The sequence below is a fragment of the Vulpes vulpes genome, chromosome X (assembly GCF_048418805.1).
Source record: "Vulpes vulpes isolate BD-2025 chromosome X, VulVul3, whole genome shotgun sequence".
NCBI lineage: Eukaryota > Metazoa > Chordata > Mammalia > Carnivora > Canidae > Vulpes > Vulpes vulpes.
Window position 1 is genome coordinate 52,488,329 of NC_132796.1, and position 20,253 is coordinate 52,508,581.

General features: G+C 37.2%; 1 protein-coding gene across 1 annotated transcript in view; it reads right to left on the reverse strand.

Moving 5' to 3' along the window:
* TEX11 (testis expressed 11) overlaps positions 1 to 20,253 on the reverse strand; it is a 319,132-nt gene that overhangs the window by 266,938 nt on the left and 31,941 nt on the right. The gene's annotated exons all lie outside the window — the stretch shown is intronic.

The window sequence follows — 20,253 nt, forward strand, 5'->3', positions numbered from 1 at the left end:
TCTGAAAAGAAAACAGTAGAAGGTAGACTGGGGAAGAATACCAGAATTCAAAGTAATACCAAGATGCTGGTGAGTTCATCACTCTTTTCCTCTGGTACACCATAGCCTAAATAAATGCAGCCAGAAACTAAGCATAAATTCTGTGGTACACACAGGGAAAGTATCTCTAGTTCTGGTTTCAGTTAGACAGTGCAGAAATCCTGTTTTGGTTTTTATTTTCTCTTTCCTCCATTTTCCTGTATTATGCTAAGTGAAGTAAGTCAGATAGAGAAAGACAAAGGAGATCAATTATATGGTGAAGGATGATGTAACTAAACTTGTGCTGATCACTTTTTACTATATAAAAAGTGTAAAGTTGAATACCTGAAATTTATATAAATATATACATTAAAAAAATTTTAAATGTTAACATACAGCTAGTATATAACCCCAGCCTTTTCACTCCTAGAATACCTAGAATAAAAACACATGTCCACAAAAAGATTTATACATGAATGTTTAAAGCAATTTCATTTTATTAGATTTTTAAAAAGAGCTAAAAATTAGAAATAATCTAAATATCCATCTACAGGTGAATAGATAAACTAATTGTGATCTATCCATATAATGGAATTTAACTCTGCAATAAAAAACAAACTACTAGGGATGCGTGGGTGGCTCAGTGGTTCAGGGTCTGCCTTCAGCCCAGGGCATGATCCCGGAGTCCTGGGATCGAGTCCCACGTCAGGCTCCCTGCATGGAGCCTGCTTCTCCCTCTGCCTGTGTCTCTGCCTCTTTCTCTCTCTCTGTGTGTCTCTCATGAATAAATAAATAAAATCTTTAAAAAAGAAATAAAAGTTTAAAAAACAAACAAACAAACAAACAAACTACTAGGGAGACAGTCTTTCACATACTAGCCCCCTCTCTTCCCAATATTGGCCTCACTGAAATAAATTCCTTTCTTGTTTCACCACCAAAACAAACAAAAACTACTGACATAAACAAGCACATGGATGAATCTTGAAATCATTATATGAAATAAAAGGAGATAAATCATGATTCCATTTATATAAAAATTCAAAAAAATACAAACTAATCTATAAAGATAAAAACCAATCAGTGGCTGCCTGGGTTAAAAGGTGAGAGTGGGGAAGGAGGAACAGGAGATGAAAGAAAATTTGGGGGGGTTATGGAAAGGCTCATAATCTATATTGTGATGATGGTTTCATGTGTATATACATACGACAAAAGTCATCAAACTAGAAAATTTAAATGTATATGATTTACTGTATCTCAATAAAGCTGTTTTTAAAATGCCAATTTCGTGAAAGGTAAAGACAGATTAAAGGATAGTAAAGAGATGAGACAACTAATTGCAAAGTATAATCCTGAACTGGATCCTGGACTGCTGTGGGGGGAGAACAAAATGCTATAAAGTAAACTATTTGGAGAATTAACAAATTAGACTATGGATTATAGATTAAAGTGCTTATGAATGTTAAATTTATTTAATTTGATCATTGTTCTGTGTTTATAAAGGAGAAAATATTCTATTATATTATATACACTGAGGTCATGTGGCTAGCTTAGTTGGTAGAGAAAGTGACTCTTGATCTCAGGGCCATGAGTTGGAGCCCCATGTTGAAGGTAGAGTCTACTTAAAAAAAAAAGAAATATACACTGCAGTATATTTATGATGATGTATATGATATATGCAGTCTTCTCTCAAAAAAGAAAATAATGTGGTGCCTGGGTGGCTCAACCAGTTAAGCATCCACCTTCAGCTCAGGTCATGATCCCAGAGTCCTGGGATCGAGCCCTGCATCAGGCTCTCTGCTCAGTGGGGAGTCTGCTGCTCCTTCTACCTCTGCTTCTCTCCCTGCTTGTGCTGTCTCATGCTTTCTCTGTGTCAAATAAATAAATAGAAACTTTAAAATAAAAAAATTAAAAAACAAAATCCAGAGAAAATACTATTTAAAAAACTTTTTAAAGAAAATGATATATCAAAAATTATAGAAAAAAACATGAAAATTTAAATTGATCTAAAAAAAAGTATTTCACAAATCCTACAACCTCTCACAATGAAATCACTCAGACTAGGAACAGAAAGGAGCTTCCTCATGATAACAGCTGTATATGGGGGTGCCTCGATGGCTCAGTGGGTTAAGCATCTGCCTTCAGCTCAGGTCATGATCTCAGGATTCTGGGATTGAACCCCATGTCAGGGTCCCTGCTTAGTGGGGAATCTGCTTCTCCCTCTTTCTCTCTCTCTCTCCCCCTGCTGATGCTCTCTCTCTCAAATAAATAAATAATATATTTTTTAAAAAGCTACATATGAAAAACCCACAGCTAATCTCATACTCAATGGTCAAAAACTAAAAGCTTTTCCTCTAAGATCAAGAATAAGGGATGCCTGAGTGGCTCAGTGGTTGACTATCGGCCTTCAGCTCAGGGCGTGATCCCAGGGTCCTGGGATTGAGTCCTGCATCGGGCTCCCCACAGGTAGCCTGCTTCTCCCTCTGCCTGTGCCTCTGCCTCTCTCTCTCTCATATGAATAAATAAATAAAATTTAAAAATAATAATAATAAAAAAGATCAATAATAATACAAGGATGCCAGCTTTCATCATTCTTATTCAAAACATTAGACGTAACAGTTATAGCAATTACACAAGAAAAAAAACCCAGAAGGCATCCAGATTATAAACGAAGTAGTAAAATTCTCTACTCCCATGTGACATGATCTTATATATAGAACATACTAAAGAATCTTCTTTTAAAAAGCCTTTTTATGGATAATAAGTGAATTCAGCAAATCTGAAGGTCACAAAACACACAAAAATCAGTTGTATTTCTATATACTAGAAATGAATACTCAATTAAGGAAATTAAAATAATTCCATTTACAATATCATCAAAAAGAATAAAATATTTAGGAGTAAACGTAACCAAAAAGGTACAGAATTGTAGGCTGAAAACCACAAAACATAGCTGAAATAAATTAAAGAAGACTTAAATAAATGGAAAAACATCCCTATGTTCATGGATTGGTGTTAGAAGGTGGGGAGAGACTGTCCTTCAAATTGAGAAGGCACTTTGAGATTGAAAAATGAAATAGGCAACTCCATACAGTTTGCAGTTTTATTTAGGGTGGGTAACTGACAGGATTGGGCAGATGATGATCAGGGCAGCTGCAGCTATTCTCCATAAAGTCTAGACCTTAGTCTACAGATTTTATTGAGCAAGGGGACACAAGGGCGTGCACTGTAGTGAGACCAAAGGGTCTGTATACACTTCAAAGAGTTTGCATGCACCTGAGAGCTCACATATTTTTAAGATTTTTATTTATTCATGAGATACAGAGACAGAAACAGAGAGAGAGAGAGAGAGAGAGAGAAAGAGAAAGAGAGGCAGAGACAGAGGCAGAGGAAGAAGCAGGCTCCATACAGGGAGCCTGACGTGGGACTCGATCCCAGGTCTCCAGCATCATGCCCTGGGCCGAAGGCGGGTACTTAAACCGCTGAGCCACCCAGGGATTCCCAAGAACTAACATTTAACAGACATCACAGCTGTATGTGTTCATCAAGATGGGAAAAAGACTATACTATCTCTAACACATTCATAAGAAGCTAGAACAAGCCTCCCCACATTCCAGCTTTGGTGGGTATTTCTAAGGTATTAATCTCCAAGGGGCCCAAAAACACGTAGCCCCAAGAGAGGTCACTGAATGGACATGAACAAGACTAAGGGACAAAGATGGAGTCAGTATTGTCAGCACACCTACAACTGGAAAACTTAGTATCACAAGATGACGATGCTATCCAAATAGATAGATTCAGTGTAATCTCTATCAAAATCCCAATGACCGTTTTTGAAGAAATGGAAAAACCTATCCTAAAATTCACATTAAATGTCAAGGGACCCAGGAGACCCAAAATAATCTTGAAATAGAAGAACAAAGTTGGAGGTCTCACACTTCCCTAACTTCAAATGTACAGCAGAACAAAACTACAATAATCAGCATAGTGGGGTACTGGCATATGAATAGACATATAGACCGACAGAACAAAACTGAGTGCACAGAAATAAAGTTTGAAATATATGGTCATTTGGTTTTTGACAAGGGTGGATGACCATATGGGGAAAGAATAATCTCTTCAAATGGTATTAGAATAACTGGATAGCCACATGCAAAATAATGAACTTGGACCTTTACCTCACACCACACAGAAAAATTAACTCAAAATCGGTCAAAATCCTGAATTTAAGAGCCAAAGCTGTAAAACTCTCAAAGGAACACAAAAATCTTCATGACCCTGGATTTGGCAAGTTTCCTAAATGACACCAAAAGCATAGGCAACAAAAGAAAAACAACAGTTAAACTGGACTTAATCAAAATTAAAAACTCGGGATGCCTGGGTGGCTCAGTGGTTAAGCACCTGCCTTCAGCCTGGGGTGTGATCCTGGAGTCCCAGGATCAAGTCCCACATCAAGGCTCCCTGCATGGAGCCTGCTTCTCTCTCTGCTGGGCCTCTGTGTGTGTGTGTGTGTGTGTGTGTGTGTGTGTGTGTCTCATGAATAAATAAATAAAATCTTTAAAAAAATTAAAAATTTTGTGCATCAAAGGACACTATGAAGAGAGTAGAAATACAACCCTCAGAATGGGCAAAAATATTTGCAAATCATATAAGGCTTTAATATCCAACAACCAAAAGACAAACAACCAAATTTAAAAACAGGCAAAGGATGGGGCACCTGATTGGCTTAGTCAGTTAAGTGTCTGCCTTTGGCTCAGGTCATGATCCCAGTGGCCTGGGACTGAGCCTTGCACAGGGCTCCCTGTTCATCAGGGCATCTGCTTCTCCCTCTCCTTCTTCCCCTGCTCATGTTCCTTCTCTCTCTCTCTCAAATGAATAAATAAAATCTTTTTAAAAAATTTTTTAAATAAAAATAGGCAAAAAAATAGGCAGAGGAAAAAATAGGCAATGGACTTTAATAGACATTTCTCTAAAGAAGATATACAAATGCCCAATAAGCACATGGAAAGATGTTTAAAATAATTAGTTATCAAGTAAATGCAAATAAAAGGCATAATGAGAAACCACTGCATACCGACTTTAATAGACATTTCTCTAAAGAAGATATACAAATGCCCAATAAGCACATGGAAAGATGTTTAAAATAATTAGTTATCAAGTAAATGCAAATAAAAGGCATAATGAGAAACCACTGCATACCTACTGATGGTTATAATAATTTTAAAATTTCCCGGAAAATAAATATTGGTGAGGATATAGAAAAATTGGAACCTTCATACATTGCTGGCGGGAATGTAAAATGGTGCAGCTGCTGCAGAAAATAGTTTGCTGCTTCTGCAAAGAGTTAAACACAGAATTACCATATGACCCAACAATTCCAGTCCGAGATATTTTTCCAAGAGAGTTAAAAACAAGGGCTTAGGGGGCACCTGAGTGGCTCAGTTGGTTTAGTATCTGACTCTTGATTTTGGCTCAGGTCATGATTTCAGGGTCATGAGATCAAGCTCCATATTGGGCTCAGTGCTCAGAAGGAGTCTGCTTCTCTCCCTTTCCCTCTGTCCCTCCCCGCACTCATTCTGTCTCTCTAAAATAAATAAATTAATTAACCTTAAAAAAATCCCAAGAGTTCACAAAAATAATAAAAACAAGGATTCAAACAGACATTTATACATCAATGTTCACAGAAGCAACATTTGCAATAGCCAAAAGGTGGAAACAACCCAAGTATCCATCAATTAATGAATGGATACATAAAATGTGGCATGTACATACAATGAAATATGATTCAATTGTAGAAGGGAATATAATTCTGATACATACTATAACATGGGTGAATCTTAAAAAAAATTAAGCTAAATTAAGTAGGCCAGACATAAAAGAAATATTATATGATTCCACTTATATGGAATATCTAGAACATGAAAGTCCATAGATAAAAAGTAGATTAGAGGACATCAGAGACTGTGGAGAAGAGGTAATAGGGAGTGATAATGTGATGAGCACAGAGTTTCTACTTGGAGTGATGAAAAATTTTGAAAACTGATAGTGGTGGTGGTTGTATAACACTGTGAATGTACTTAATGCCAATGAATTACATGCTTAAAAATGGTTAAAATGGCACATTTTATGTTATATATATTTTTCCACAATAAAAAAAGGTTTTATAGTAGAATGTCAAGGGGCACTTGGGTGGCTCAGTTGGTTAAGTGTCTACCTTCGGCTCAAGTCATGACCCCAGAGTCCTGGGATTGAGCCCTGCATCGGGCTTCCTTGCTCAGTGGGGAGCCTGCTTCTCCCTCTCCCTCTGCCTGCCACATCCCGTGCTTGTGCTCTCTGTGTGTGTCAAATAAATAAATAAAATATTTTTTTAATTATAGTAGAATGTCAACTAATATATATAGAAAAAAAGATGGAATTAGCAAAATAGCCAGTTGTCAACCATCACAACACTAATTTAGGCAAGAATAACAATGGATGGTGAAAGGATGAGAAATTGGACTTCATATAATTTCAAAGTATCAACCCACAAAATATTTATGAATAACACAGGGAAAAAATACATACATTTATAGTAAAGAAACCTTAAAATACCATTTAAATCAAGAGATCAAAACTAGCACCACCAATAATAGAATAAATCAATACTGTCTGCCACCCAATAGGAAGCCATGAGGAGAATATAAAACCACTTAAGTGATTTTCTGGGCCCAGGTTCATGACTTGTTCTAATCATGAGGAAGCTCTGAACAAACTCAAATAAATGATGGGGGAATTAGGGAGATGTTAAGAGTAGAAACTTGCAATTAGTAGATAAATAAGTTCTGGAGATTTAATGCACAACACAGTAATCATAGTAAACAACACTGTATTATAAATTTCAAAATTACTAGGAGACTAGACCTTAACTGTTCTCAATACAAAATGATTTTATGACATAATAAAGGTGTTAGCTAACATTATATAGTAATCATATTGCAATATATAAGTGTATAAAACCAACATGCTATATACTTCAAACTTACACAATATACCAATTTTATCTCAATAAAAATTTTTAATTAAAAAACTAAGTCACATTCTACAAAATGAGTTGTCAGTAATCTTCAAAATTGCCAAAGTCATGAAAGTCAAGCTAAAGTGAGGAATTGTTCCAGTTTGAAGGAGACTAGGTACAATTCCAGATTGATTCCATTTTGTATACACGATGGTTTGGAGAAACTTGAATGAGGTCTCTGTGCAAAGGGTAAAAGGAGTCTTTCTTTGTATTACTGTAATATTTTTATAAATATGAAATTGCTTTAAAATTTTTTAACTTCTTGGGGCACCTGGGTGGCTCAGTGGTTGAGCCTCTGCCTTTGGCTCAGGTCGTGATCCTAGGGTCCTGGGATTGAGTCCCGCATCAGGCTTCCCATGGGGAGACTGCTTCTCCCTCTGCTTATGTCTCTGTCTCTCTCTGTGTCTCTCATGAATAAATATATAAAATCTTTAAAAACATAAATAAATACCCTTTCCAGTACAGAACAAAGAAAATATTTCAAAGATCAGCTAAATGGGCAGAACTGACCTCAGATATAATCTCTAAAGTGTTGCATGAAGTTCTATCTAGAACTTCATATAGCATATTTCTAGTTCTATCTAGAACTTCATATAGCATATTTCTAAACTCTTGGAGAATAAATGCAGAGACTTCATTCACCATTTTGGGGAACCTCATCAACATATCCTTACAGCGCAACGTACATGTATATGCTCTATGAAAATCCCCTTGAGCAACTGCCTGAGAAAATGAAAAAAAATATATCAATTGGTTAAAATGAAATAAGATTTATCTATAAGTCAATTTTAACATATTTTTAACTCGTGTTAAACAGTCTTAACTTGTTTTCTAAACTTTTTAGCAACACTGGTTAGCTAAACATAATAGCCAGCTCAAAATACAAAAAGTAAGAATTATCTTGGGTAACGCAAGAGTTGATAGTGTTGGGAGTCATTTACTTTTTTCTGGAAATGGCAAAATTGGTGTACAATCTTGTGTTATTATATTATAATATAATGCCATGTCTAACAGATGCTTCCCTAGCTTGAATAGCTCTTGTATTTATCTCCACATTAGTATTTATCTCCACATTAGAAGGATGTTAAAGGAGAGTCTTTTGTCCTAAAACAGGCTCACAGTAACTTCATAGTCTGAACTGCTGTGAATATCTGCTATTTAAGGCAGCTAAGTGCAATCCTATCTTGGAGTCAGAAGAGCTACTCTGATGTTTCTTATATATAACCTTGAACCTTACGCTCTCATGGTTTCAGTTTCCTCATCCATAAAATGAGGACAATGTACTAGATTATCTCTAAGATTCTTGTCAGCTCTATTGTTCTGATTGAACACCCTCAAATGAATGAAAACATCATTCACACGTTACTTAGGCACTTATAGAAGAAGCTTGTTTCAGTCGTTTAAAAATTTAGCTGACACGGCATATTAAAAAAAAACATAGACATATATAAGAAAATAATTTTATGAAGTACTTCATAGGGGGAAAATCCCTATATTTGCTGTGTTCTTTTCTCTTTCTTATGTGGAATCAAGTATTCTTATGCTTTGGGTAAGAAAACAATTGAGCAGAGAGAATAAAAGACTAAGAATGTAAAAAGACAGCTTCCCTTTAGTTTTTTCTTCTATCTACCTGCAGAATATTAAGCCTGACATCTTGCTGAGTAGATACCCTCATCTAAGGCTTTAATGCTAGATTGTGTAAAAGAGAAAAATAAATTATAAACACTAGAGCATTAATAAGCCAAATCTCAATTATCTAGAGTTTACAAAATAATATTCACATCTATGCAAACAGATGAATGATGAATACTTGCTGATTCATTTCTCAAGGTGGAGGAAATCTTATCATAAAAGAGAAATGCTGAGGGACGCCTGGGTGGCTCAGTCCATTAAGCAACTGCTTAAGCCCCGTGTTGGGCTCCCTGCTCAGCAGGAAGTCTGCTTCTCCTCTCCTTCTGCTTCTCCCTCTCCCTCTGCTCCTCCCCCCTGCTCACACTCTCTCTTTCTCTCAAATAAAGAAGTAAATAGAAATATTTTTTAAAAGTCTTTTTTAAAAAAGAGAAATGCTGTGTGACAAACCCCATATCAGAAATGCTTTCTGTCCTTATATAAAACAATATAATGCTGCAAAAAAATCTATAAAGTATTCATCACTAATCAGATTTTACCTTAGTGGAAACGAAATCTCTAATAATTCAAGCTAGTTTTGAAAATGTATTCATTTTATTGGGCCACAAATCAATATTTCAAACCCAAAATATAGAGAATTCAGATACAAGAAGTCTTAAAGAAGAGGCAGCATGATGTAATGCTCTAGCAACCTCTGGCAAGCATCAGACTCACCAGTGGAGCTCTTCAAAGATCACATACCCTGGTCCCATCACTTGTAAATTCTGATTCATTACATCTGGGATGATGCCCAGCATATACTGATGTAGTAAAAAGAATACGGGCTTTGGATTCCCAGTTTCTCCTCTTCTTTTTTTTAAATCAAAATACAGTTGACATACAATGTTATATTAGTTTCAGGTATACCACAGTTATTTGACAATTCTACTTCTTTGCTCAGTGAAGTGAGGCAAGTCACAGCCTCTATGAGTCTCAATTTCCTTAACTGTAAAGAAAGGATAAGTAGTATCTACTACATAGGATTGAGAATCAAATGAGATCACAGATGTGAAAGAATTTTGTAAACTTTAAGACAGTATACAAAAGGGATGCCTGGTGGATCACTTGGTTAAGTGTCTGACTCTTGATTTTGGCTCAGGTCATGATCTCAGGGTCATGAGATGGAGCCCTGCATTGGAGCCTGCTTAAGATTCTCTCTCCCACTCCCCTTGCTCCTCCCCCACTTCCTCTCTTTCTTAAAAAAGACAGTATACGAAAAATGTTAATAATTTTAGCAGTCAAAGCTACCATTAGTTAGTGCCAAGAATTGTAATAAAAGAGGTTATTTGCTGTTATGTGGTACTCCCTGTTGAAGAGAGGAAGCCTCTTTGAAATCATATCCTAGCAGATCTATAAAGTATTTTATGGACCAAAGAACTTAGGTTTGCCCTTCGTTAGAAGAAAAACTACAAGGTTGAATCTGAACTGCTAAACATCAGTGGGTAATTACTTTTATGCAAGAAATTAAATGCTAGACTGACCATCACCTAATATACTACTAAGTGATAATAACAAAATAATTAAACAACAGTAAATTATGCTGAATGGATCCATTAAAAATTTATGCTAACTTCAAGTAAACCTTCACTTCAGCTCAACAATCAAAAATGTTACAACTCCTAGCATCATGTCAAGTACGTAGTGGATACTCAGTAAAAATTAATTTTTCTGGGGCACCTGGGTGGCTCAGTTGGTAAAGCATCTACCTTCAACTCAGGTCATGATCCCAGGGTCCTCGAATCAAGCCCCATGTCAGGCTCCCTGTTCAGGGAGCCTGCTTCTCCCTCTCCTCCCTGCTCATACTCTTTCTCACTATCTCTGTTGCTATCTCTCTCTTGCAAATAAATAAAATCTTTTTTAAAAATTATTATTATAAAAAATTATATTTTCTTTGTTGATTTACTAAGGAGATTTCCCACTCAGATATTCAAGCCTTTTTTTCACATTCTTCAAAAGTACTCCCATAATATGCTATATTCTCCTACTGCAACCCTCCCAAAAATTACTTTCACCTTCCACCTTAACCAAAATTCAATATGCTCCCTTATGCAACATCTAATTCCCCTCTTCAATTTAAAATACCCATCTTGGGGGATCCCTGGGTGGCTCAGAAGTTTAGTGCCTGCTTTCAGCCCAGGGCGTGATCCTGGAATCCCGGGATGGAGTCCCACATCAGGCTCCCTGCATGGAGCCTGCTTCTCCCTCTGCCTGTGCCTCTGCCTCTCTTTCTCTCTGTGTCTCTCATGAATAAATAAAATCTTTAAAATAATAATAATAAAATACCCATCTTATGCCCCTTTCCTTTCCTTTTTTTAAAGATTTTATCCATTCATGAGAGACAGAGAGAGAGAGAGGAGCAGGCTCCATGCACCGGGAGCCCAACGTGGGATTTGATCCCGGGACTCCAGGATCACGCTCTGGGCCAAAGGCAGGCGCTAAACCACTAAGCCACCCAGGGATCCCCCTCGTGCCCCTTTCCTTACCAAAAAGTTCACAGTCTGAATTGTCACAGCACAGTTAATTGCTCATATTGTATTTCACTGTGGAACTTCATTCATATGTCTTTTAAAGCAATTACCTTGTAATGCACCTGTTTACACATGTGTATCTACCACAGAATTTACCTTAAGCTCCTATAAGAGATACTACACACTAATGTTATAGATCTTTTTATCTCTATTGCAGAGCATTAACTTATATACATATTGACATATATATGTATATATACATACAAACAGCAGGCACTAGATAAATGCTTGTTTATCCCTCTCTCTATATTGATCAGATTCATTTCCATCTCTTGATATATGACCCATAACTTAATCCCCTTCCTCATTAACCAACTCCTCCAATCTTCTTCTCCCTGGCTTTTTATATTCAACCTATAATATGTTTATTATATACTCTATTTTGAACATAACCTTCCCTTGACCATCCTTCTCTGAGTAGCTACAACTCAATTTTTCTTCTGTCAAATATTCTGACACAATATGCAGTATGAATGGTTCTCAAATTTCAGCATGAAACAGAATTATAAGAAAGGCTTGCTAAAATGCATTTTGTTGAACTCTACCTCCAGAATTCATGATTCTTCAGGCCTAGAGTGGAATCCAATAATTTGCATTTCTAACAGGTTAGCAGATGATTTTTTTAAATAACTGTTTATTTTTTTAAGATGTACTTATTTGAGAGAGTGCATGCACATGTGCACGACTAGGGAGAAGGGGCAGAGGGAGAGAATCTTTAAGCAGACTCCTACCTGAGTGTGGAGCCCAACACAGGGCTTGATGCCATGATTCATGAGATCACAACCTATGCTGAAACCAAGAGTCAGATGCTTAACTAGCTGATCCACCCAGACATTCACCCAAGATGATATTGATGCTGCCAGTCACAGCTCCAGACTAATCCTATACCAATACTCCTTATTTTGTTTTTGGTCTCAGGAGGCCTATAACTCTTAAAAACTACTGAGGACTCAAAGAGATTTTTATCTAGATTATAGCTAGTTGTAATTTCTAATAAAGTTCAATAAGAAGCTATAAAGTTCATTTTGACAACTTTTGCCAGTGTTTTCATTGCTTTTAGTTGAATTTAAATCTGAGATGTAAAGGGCACCTGGGTGATTCAGTCGGTTAAGCTTCTGCCTTCAGCTTGGGTCATGATCCCAGGGTACTGGGATTGAGTCCCACATCAGGCTCCCTGCTGATGCGGGACTGAGTAGGGAGCCTGCTTCTCCCTCTACCCCTCCCCCATGCTCATGCTCACTTGCACTCTCTCTCTCAAATAAATAAATTTTTAAAATATTTATTATGCTAAGCAAAATAAGTCAGCCAGAGAAGGACAAATACCATATGATTTCACTCATATGTAGAATCTAAGAAACAAAACAGATGAACATAAGGGAATGGGAAAAAAAGAGAGGGAAGCTGAGAATTGATCAGCTTCCCTCTCTGGAGGGAAGGTGGGGGGATAGGCTAAATGGGTGATGGGCATTAAGGAGGACACTTGTTGTGATGAGCACTGACAATTACATATAAGTGATGAATCACTAAATTCTACACCTGAAACCAATTTAACAATATATGATAACTAACTAGACTTTAAATAAGGGAGGAGTAGGGAACCTTAGTTTTATCTGGTCCCTGGAATTCAGCTAGATAGCTATCAAATCATTCTGAACACCAGTGAACTCAACCAGAGATGTAAGAAAAGAATTGCTGCAATTCTACAAATAAAAAAGTGACCACTCTCTATAAGGTAGGAGGTGCGGAGAAGTGAATCTGAGGTGATGATATATCAGAAGATAAACCTTGGGAGGAGGGAGCCTCCATAAGCCGGCTACCAGAAAGTGATACAGCAGCAGAGAACTAAATCAGAATTTTTAGAAGTCTGCTCCATTGATGTCCCTGGCTGATATGTGCTCAGGTGGTGAAGCAGGGCAGAATCCTAGGTGGGACACTGTGGTCTCGGGATCCCCGGGGTTACAAAAACAACAGGGGTGCCTGAACGCAGCAGAGTTCCCAGGCATCAGAGCAGGGAAGCCAGCCGGCTGCAATCAGTGAACCCAAGAGTGGACTTTCAGCTCCATGTTGCCAGAAACCATGAACCATGGCATGGTCAGGAGACTGCTCTCCAAGCAGAGTTCCAGCAAGCAGCAGAACCATAGCAAGGCCCCCTCTGTCTTCCCCCAAGGAAGAACAGTGAGGTGCACACCACAGGAGTCTCCCAAAATGGGGTCACATGCCTGAAATAAAAACTCTTAGTCACAAGCTGGGGAAACACAGAGTGTGGATGGAAACCAGGGAGACAAGAGTGACTGACTGTTTTTCCCTAAGGGTGCACTGAAGAGTGGGAGGCACAATCTTTCAGCTCCAGGGCTGGAGATTGGGAAGCTGCCATTTTCGTTCTCATCATCTAAAGCAGTGTGGAAAGCCTTCAGAGAATAACTTCCACATAGAGCAATCCAGAGCTGCTTATACTGGGCCCGGCAATGGCATGCAATTCCACCTGGGGCAAAAACACTGAAGAATCAGCACGACAGGCCCCTCCTCCAGAAGATCAGCAAGAATATCCAGTTAAGACCAAGATTACCCATCATAGAGAACTGTAAAACTTCAGCACTAGGGGAAATGGTATATAGAATTTGTGGTTTCTTTCTTATGATTCTTTAGTCTTTCCATTTTATTTTAATTTTTCCTTTTCAACCAATTTCTTATTTTATCAACTCTTTTTTAAAGTGTTCTTTCATTTTCATTTTTACAGTTACATTCTAACCTTTCATCGCATTTAACTTTATTTTTGTATATATATATATTTTTTTCTTTACAATTTTGGAATCTAGTTTTCTAATAAGCAGACCAAAATATACCCAGGATCTAGTATGTTGCTCTGTTCTGTTCACCTGTCTGATTATACTCTCTTTTTTGAATTTTCCTTCAGTTTTGCATCTCTTCTGATAGTTTAGTGTATATGTCTCTAGAGCCACTGTTGCTATTTTAATATTTTGCTCTCTTGTTCATCTATTCTCTTCTGAACAGAATGAAAAGATGGAAAAACTCCCCTCAAAAAAGTGAACAAGAGGCAGTACTGACTGCCAGGGACTTAATCAGTATGGATATAAGTTAAATGTCAGAACTAGAGTTCAGAATAATGATTATAAAGATACTAGCTGGGCAAGAAAAAAAGCACAGAAGACAACAGAGAATCCCTTTCTGCAGGAATAAAGGAACTAAAATCTAATCAATTCAAAATCAAAAAGACAATTAATCAGATGTAATAAAAATGGAGGTTCTAACTGCTAGGATAAATGATACAGAAGAGAGAATTAGTGATATAGAAGATAAAAACATGTAGAAAAAAAGAAGCTGAGAAAAAGTGAGATAAAGAACGACTGGATCATGAGGGGAGACTGTGAGAGACAAGTGATACCATAAAGTGAAACAATATTAGAATAATTGGTATCCCAGAAAAAGAAATGGAGGCAGGGTGTAGAAAGTATATTTGAGCAAATTATAGCTGAGAAATTTCCTAATCTGGGTAATCAAACAGGCATTTAAATCCAGGAGGCACAGAGGTGCCCCCTCAAAATCAATAAAAATAGGTCAACACCTCAACATAGAATAGTGAAGCTTGCAAATATCAGAGAAAAAGAGAAAATCTTGAAAGTAGCTTGGAATATTAAGTCCTTAACCTACAAGGGTAGAAACATTAGACTGGCAGCAGACCTATCAGTACCTGGCAGGAAAGAAAGGACTGGCATGATATATATAGATATATAGATATATAGATACACACACACACACATATTCAGAATGCGGGAAAATATGCAACCAAGAATACTTTATCCAGCAAGGCTGTCATTCAAAATAGAAGAAGAGATAAAGAGCTTCTAGGACAGACAGAAACTAAAAGAATTTGTGATCACCAAACCAGCCCTGCAAGAAATGTTAAAGGGGATCCTTTAAGTGAAGAGAGCCCAAAGTAACAGACCAGAAAGAAACAGAGACTATTTACAGAAATAGTGACTTTACAGGTGATACAATGACACTAAATTCCTATCTTTCAATAGTTACTATAATTGTAAATGGGCTAAATGCCCTGATCAAATGACACAGGGTATCAGATTGGATAAACAGCAAGACCTATTGATATGCTGTCTGCAAGAGACTCATTTTAGAATCAAAGACACCTCCAGATTGAAAGTGAGGGGGTAGAAAACAATTTATCATGCTAATGGACAGCAAAAGAAGGCTGGAGTGGCGATCCTTATATCAGACAAGTTAGATTTTTTTTAAAGATTGCATTATTTATTCATGACAGAGAGAGAGAGAGAGAGAGAGAAAGGCAGAGACACAGGCAGAGGGAGAGGGAGAGGGAGAAAAGCAGGCTCTATGCAAGGAGCCTGACATGGGACTCAATCCCGGGTCTCCAGGATCACACCCCAGGCCAAAGGCAGCACCAAACCACTGGGCCACCAGGGCTGCCCAAAATCAGACAAATTAGATTTTAAACCAAATACTATAATAAGAGATAAGGAAGGACACTACATCATAATTAGAGGGTCTATCCAACAAGAAGATCTAATAATTGTAAATATTTATGCCCCTAACATGGGAGTGTCCAATTATATAAACCAATAAATTAACCAAGAAACACAATGTTAACAATATAATAATGAAAGGGGACTTTAACACCACACTCACTGCAATGGACAGATTATCTAAGCAGACCAACAAGGAAACAAGGGCTTTGAATGACACACTGGACCAGACCAAATGGGACTTCATAGACATATTCAGAGCATTCCATCCGAAAGCAACACAATACACATTCTTCTCGAGGGCACATGGAACATTCTCCAAAATACATCACCTATTAGGTCACAAATCAGGTCTCAACCAGTACCAAAATACTGGGATCATTCTCTGCATATTTTCAGACTACAATGCCTTCAAACTTGAACTCCATAAGAGGAAATTTGGAAAGAACTCAAATACATAGAGGTTAAAGAGCATTCTACTAAAGAATGCTGGGTCAACCAGGAAATTAAAGAAAAATTATAAAAATTCATGGAAACAAATGAAAATGAAAACACAACTGTTCAAAACCTTTGGTTTGCAGCAAAGGTGTCCTACAAGGGAAGTATATAGCAGTACAAGTCCTTCTCAAAAAACAAGAACTATCTTAAATACAAACCTAACCTTACACCTAAAGGAGCTGGAGAAAGAACAGCAGCAAATAAAGCCTAAGCCCAGCAGGAGAAGAGAATTAATAAAGATTAGAGTAGAAATCAATAAAATACAAACCAAAAGAACAGTAGAACAGATCAATGAAACTAGGAACTATTTCTTTAAAGAATTAACGAGATCAATAAACCCCTGGCCACACTTATCAAAAAGAAAAGAGAAAGGACCCAAATAAATAAACTCATGAATGAAAGAAGAGAGATCACAACCAACACCAAAGAAATACAAAAAATTGTAAGAACATATTACGAGCAACTACATGCCAACAAATTAGGCAAAATGGAAGAAATGGATGCATTCCTAGAGATGTATAAACTACCAAAACTGAAACAGGAAGAAATAGAAAACTTGAAGAAACCCATAACCACCGGGGACATTGAAGTAGTAATCAGAAATCTCCCAATAAACAAGAGTCCAGGACCAAATGGCTTCCCAGGGGAGTTCTACCAAACATTTAAAGAAGAATTAATACCTATTCTTCTGAAGCTGTTTCAAAAAAACAGAAATGGAAGGAAAACTTCCAAATTCTTTCTATGAGGCCAGCATTACCTTGATCTCAAAACCAGACAAATACCCCACCAAAAAGGAGAACTATAGACCAATATCCCCGATGAACATAGATGCAGGGACACCTGGGTGGCTCAGCAGTTTAGCACCTGCCTTCGGCCCAAGGCATGATCCAGGAGTCCCAGGACTGAGTCCCATATCGGGCTCCCTGCATGGAGCCTGCTTCTCCCTCTGCTTGTGTCTCTGCCTCTCTCTGTGTGTCTCATGAATAAATAAATAAAACCTCTAAAAAAAAAGAACATGGATGCAAAAATTCTCACCAAGATACTAACCAATAGGATCCAACAATACATTAAAAGGATTATTCATGGGGTGCCTGGGTGGCTGTTGGCTAAGACACCTGCCTTCAACTCAGGTCATGATCTCGGGATCCTGGAATCAAGCCCCACATCTGGTTCCCTGCTTAGTGGGGAACCTGCTTCTCCCTCTCCTGCTGCCCCTCCCCACCATGTGCATGTGCCCACGGGCTCTCTCAAATAAATAAAATCTTAAAAAATAAATAAAAGGATTAGTCACCACAATCAAGTAGGATTTATGTTTAATTTTTTGAAGAACTTTTAGACTACTCTCCACAACAGTTATATCATTTTACATTCCCATCAGCAGTTAGGAGAGTTCCAACTTCTCCAATTAATTACTTACAAAGTTCTTATTTTCCATTTTCATTATTTCACATACCTTAGTGGGTGTGAAGTAGCATCTCATTATGGTTTTGATTTCCATTTCCCTAATGACTAATAATGTTGAGCATCTTTTCATGTGCTTATTGGCCATGTGTTTATCTTCAATGGAGAAATATATATTCAAGTTTTCTACCAATTTTAAATTTAGGTTGTCTTTTCATTGTTAAATTCTAAGAGCTCATTATATATTCTAGATGCTAGACAATTCTCAGATATATTACATAAAAATATTTTCTGTTTTTTTACTTTATTCATAGTATCTTCTGATGAACAAAAGTTTTAAATTTTGATGAAGTTCAATTTAGCAATTTTTTTCTTTGCATGTGCTTTAAAAGAGAAATGATTGCCTAATCAGCACAAAGATTTATACCTATTTTTTTCTTCTAAAGAGCTCTATGCTTTCATCTCTTTTGGGTATTTGACCATAAATGCAGGGGTTTATTTCTGGACTCTCAACTCACTTTTCTGTATGTCTGTCCTTATGCCAGAATCACACTGTCTTGATACCTCAGTTAAGTTTTGAAATTAATAAGTGTGAGTCCCCTAACTTTATTATTTTATAAAATCTTTTTGTTCTTTTTCAAGTTATTTCAGGTATCATGAACATATAAATTTTAGGATCAATTTATCAATTTCTACAAAAGACAAGGCAAAAGAATTTTGATAGGGATGGAATTAAGTTTGTAGATCAGTTTTGGGGAATACTGTCATCTTAACAATATTAAGTCTTCCATTACATGAATATAAGCTAACTTTCCATTTATTTTGACCTTCTTAATTTCTTTCAACAATATTTTATATTTTTCAGTGTACAGTCTTACACTTTAGTTAAATTTATTCCTAAATATAATTCCTAAATAAAATTATCCCTATTCTCAAATGATATGATCTTGTGTATAGAAAGAATGTCCTCAGAAATCCACACACACATACACAAAAAAAAACCTATTAAAACGAATAAACAAGTTTAGCCAGCTTACAGAGTACGAAATACAAAAATCTATTGTATTTCTATCCACTAGTCATGAGTAAACCAAAACTGAAATTAAGATATTAATTCTAGGATGCCTGGGTGGCTCAATGGTTGAGTGTCTGCCTTTGGCTCAGGGCGTGATCCCGGGGTCCTGGGATGGAGTCTCAGTCGGGCTCCCTGCAGGAAGCCTGCTTCTCCCTCTGCCTATGTTTCTGCCTCTCTCTCTGTCTCTCTGTGTATCTCATGAATAAATAAATAAAAATTAAAATTAAAAAAAGAAGAAAGAAATTCCATTTAAGGAGTACCTGGGTCTCTCAGTCGACTGAACATCTGACTCAGTTTCAGCTCAAGTCATGATCTCAGAGTCATAAGATACAGCCCCACATCAGGCTCTGTGCTCAAGGGGGACTCTGCTTGAAGATTCTTTCCCTCTGCCCCTCCACCCACTCATGCACACACAGGCTCTTTCTTTCTCTCAAATAAGTCTTTTAAAAAATTACTTCCATTTAAATTAACATCAAAAAAATAATTAGGACTCCTAACTCTGGGAAACAAACAAGGGGTAGTGGAAGGGGAGGTGGGCAGGGGGATGGGGTGACTGGGTGAAAGGCACTGAGGGGGGCACTTGATGGGATGAGAACTGGGTGTTATTATATGTTTGGCAAATGGAACTCCAATTAAATAATATACAAAATAATTAGGAATAAGTTCAACAAAAGAACTGCAATAGTTGTACACTAAAATCTATAAAACATTGTTGAAAGAAATTAATGACCTAAATAAAATGGAAAGACATCCCATGTTCACAGATCAGAAGACTTAATATTCTTAAGATGTCAATACCCTTTAAATTGAACTACCGATTCAAATGCATTTCCTATCAAAATTTTACCAGGCTTTGCAAAAACTGACATGCTCATTTTAAATTATATGGAAATGTAAGGGACCCAGAATAGACAAAAACATTTATAAAAATTAGAGCAAAGTTCAAGGCTCACACTTCCCCATTTCAAAATTTAACACAAAGCTATAGTAATCGAGACTGGCAGTGACATAGGACATAAAAATCAAGGGAATAAAACAGAGTCCAGAAATAAATCGTTACATTTAGAGTCAAATTGTTTTTTTATAGTAGTGCAAAGACAATTCCATGAGGAAAGAATAGTCTTTTTTTTTTTTTTAAATGATGCTAGGGCACCTGGGTGGCTCCACCACTGGTTAAGCATCTGACTCTTGATTTCAGCTAAGGTCATGATCTCAGGGTTGTGAGATCCGGCTCTGTTCTGGGTGTGGAGCCTATTTAAAAAAGAAAATTAACTCAAAATCAATCATAGACTTAAACATAAAAGGTAGGGGCAGCCCTGGTGGCTCAGCGGGTTAGCGGCGCATTCAGCCCAGGGCATGATCCTGGAGACCCCGGATCGAGTCCCACGTCAGGCTTCCTGCATGGAGCCTGCTCCTCCCTCTGCCTGTGTCTCTGCCTCTCTCTCTATCTCTATCTCTGTATGTCTCTCATGAATAAATAAATAAAAATCTTTTAAAAAA